Consider the following 3,329-nt stretch of genomic DNA (forward strand, 5'->3'; position numbering starts at 1 on the left):
AAATATGAGAAGATCATAGATGACTGGCCCGCATTTGTGGCCCACAAGACATCGGAAAAGAGTAAAAAGATGTCGGTGACAAACAAGATAAATGCTGAGAAGAAGAAGCTTCACCATCGCACGGGGTCAGGTGGATCGTAGCCCGGCCTAAGTGGGCCAAGGCTGAGAATGATCTGCTTGATAAAGGGATCGAACCAGAGACAATGAACTGGCCAGACCGTTGCCGGACTTGGTTCTTTGGGGCCGGCGGATCCTTGGACCCTATAACAGGGAAGTGCATTTGGACGGACGAACAATTGGACATACCAGTCAAGAGGCTTCGGCAATATATCGAAGCAGCGCAGCAAGGGACGTTCGTTCCAGACAGGGAGAAGGACGAGCTCACAATGGCCCTCGGCAATCCTGAGCACCCTGGACGGACACGAGGCACGCCAGGCTCCGTTTCGTGGAAGGCTGGATTTCCGGACATAGGGGGTTACAAAACCCAGGAGAGGAGGAAGAAACTGGAGCAGAGCCAACTGCAGGCGCTACACGAAAGGGTAATGGGGCTAGAGGAACGAGAAGCAGATCGCAGCAAACGATTTGCCGAAGCTTCCCCCGAAGCTACCCCGCCATCTTAGCGGAGAAGCAGCGTGGCTTCCACCGAGCTGCTTCAGCCAGAGCATGCCTTGACGGCTCCTGCCAGCTATCCCGTGGATGCTATCACGGATGCTGAAAATTGCCACCTTATGGCGCAATGGAGCAATTTGAAGGTCAAGGCGGCTGTTGGCTCTGTTTATCCTACTAAACCCGACTCAACTTTTCACTGCCGGCCGATTCCAGAAGGATATGCTAAGGTGATGGTTGATGAAATAACGGAGGGATTTGAGGACCTCCGGCTTGACCACCCTACCGGTGAAGGGGAGTATCGGCTGGGTTCTGCTCTGAAGACTCCATGCCTATGGCACAAGGATCTCATCAACCTTCCGAACTGGACGCCTCCGCCTCCTCCTCCTCCTCCGGCGAGTCAAGGCACTCCGCCTCCTCCACCGCCTCCTCCTCCGGCGAGTGACGATCAGGGCACTCGGCCGACTCCTTCTCCGGCGCGTGGCCGCACTCCGCCTCCTTCTCCTCCTGCGCCGGCGCGCCCGAGCAGCCAGCCTTCTCCTTCTCCGCCTCGTCAGCAAGGGCGGAAGAGACCCGCCGCCGCTCCGGCTGCTCCGGCGCGTCGTAGTCCTTCTCCTCCGCCTCGTAAGCAAGGAAAGAAGACATCCGCTCCGAGTACTCTGCCGGCGTCTAGCAGTACAGCCAAAGGTGGGAGGAGATACAGATTCGGTCCTTCTCTGAAGTCTCCAGAGAAGTTACCGTACGAGAGGAGCGAGGAGGAAAACGCGAAGATCGCGCAGACCAAAGTGGATGACTGGTTTCAAGGGTCGAAAGCAAAGAGACATCCACCTCCGGAGGAGAAGGTAGATCCGGTGAAAGCGAAGCGCACTCTGGCTGCCCTGACAAAACCACCCAAGTCTCCGCCGAAAGGCAACTATGAGCGCATTATTGGAAAGGCATTTGCCGAAGCAGAGAGGTCGGAAAGTACTAAAAGTGATCAAAGGATGAAAGAACAACAAGCTGGGAAACAAATTGCCCAGCCCCCCGCTCAAGGTGCCTGCTAGCGACATCGTCGATCCGAGGATGGTACCCGGTTATGGCAATCTTGCAGATTACCTGCCCGACGATGTACATTATGATATCTTGGAGGTGCAGATACAAAGATACGAGTACGGGAAGCCTCTCGTCAAAGATGAAAGTTCTCTATCAACGACGATGCGAAGATTGCATGATTGGTACATGAAAACCTGCAAAGAGTCTGAGGGGAGGAGTACTTTGTATGTGAGAGTTAAAAAGGAGCATGACCTCCTTGGAATTGAACTGTTGCCTATTCCATTTGAGGAGTTCTATCAGTTTTTCAATCAATTGGCCAGCGATAAAGCAACGGTCACGTCCTACTGTCTGTAAGTAGTACTACTTATGTCATTAAGTCTCTCTATATAACTCAGCCCTTTCATTGCATGTATTTATAATTATCCTTACTATATTATGCAGATTGAAGATCGCCGAATTGAAGAAAAGACAAGTGGGAGATATTGGGTTCATTAACACGTATCTCATAGATGCAACTGAGGTTCAATATCGTGCCCAAGAAACCGAGGCCAACTTGCTACGATCGTTGGAAATAAATGAACACAAAGATATAATACTCTTTCCTTACAACTTCAAGTGAGTGTTACTGTCTTGTGGCATATTCGGTTTCCTTATTAGTCCAGGTTATAGTAATGTAATATTGATGAGTTATGCATGTGTGCGCAGCTACCACTATATTCTCCTAGATTTTAAGCTTGAGAAGGGAGTAGTAACTGTCTTAGACTCCAAGCGAAAAGATCCCAAGGAGTATGCGGACATGGCTGAAATGCTCGAGAAGTAAGTTAAATCGATCATTATCCACCATATCAGCAACTTTGTTCATTTCTGATATCAAGTAATTGTTTTCTTTGTATGGCAGGGCTTGGAGAAAATTCACCAAAAAAGCTCCGGGACTACCGAAGAAGCAGCAATTTAGGCACCCGAAAGTAAGTACTATATAGTAGCATATTCCAGGCATCTCCTAGTGATTCAAGCGCTAGTTTCATCAATACCATTTAGCATGCTTGCTAATTATCAGTTTGATTGACCTCTATTTCTTGTAAAGTGGTTGTGGCAAGAACAAGGGAATGATTTCTGTGGATACTACATTTGCGAGTCCATCCGCCACACGACCTGTGAGCGGGGCTACTCCGACAAACAATATGAAGTGCGTAAATAACAATATTCACAATTTTATTTTATTCATTAGAATTAGATGTTTCGGATGCGGGATGAACTCCTAGCACCAGATCGCATGCGAGCAATTCAAGAGGAATTGGCGGCATTCTTTCTTGACCACGTGATCGCTAAAGACGAAGAATACTATGTGGACCACGCGTCCGTATTTTAGGAGATTATATATTTGTAAAAGATAATTATTGTATATATGTAGCCGGTAGTGTCGGATAGATATACGAGAACTTGTTGTTCGACCAATCTCTCGGAGAAGGAGAGGTGGTCGATATCACTTCTCTCTGTATGCATATATGTTCATGACGATCTTCTGTTTTCTTACTAGCTAGCTAGCGTGTCTAACTAGTCCTCTCTATACGTATGTATGGTACGTAGCGTCGACCAAGCACGGACAAAAGAGAGGACACTTCTCTCTATTAATTAGCTAGCTATAGCACAATATATGAAACACCTAAATTAACCCCCCAAAACCCCCCAAA

This window comes from Triticum dicoccoides, chromosome 2B (genome assembly GCF_002162155.2).
Source record: "Triticum dicoccoides isolate Atlit2015 ecotype Zavitan chromosome 2B, WEW_v2.0, whole genome shotgun sequence".
NCBI lineage: Eukaryota > Viridiplantae > Streptophyta > Magnoliopsida > Poales > Poaceae > Triticum > Triticum dicoccoides.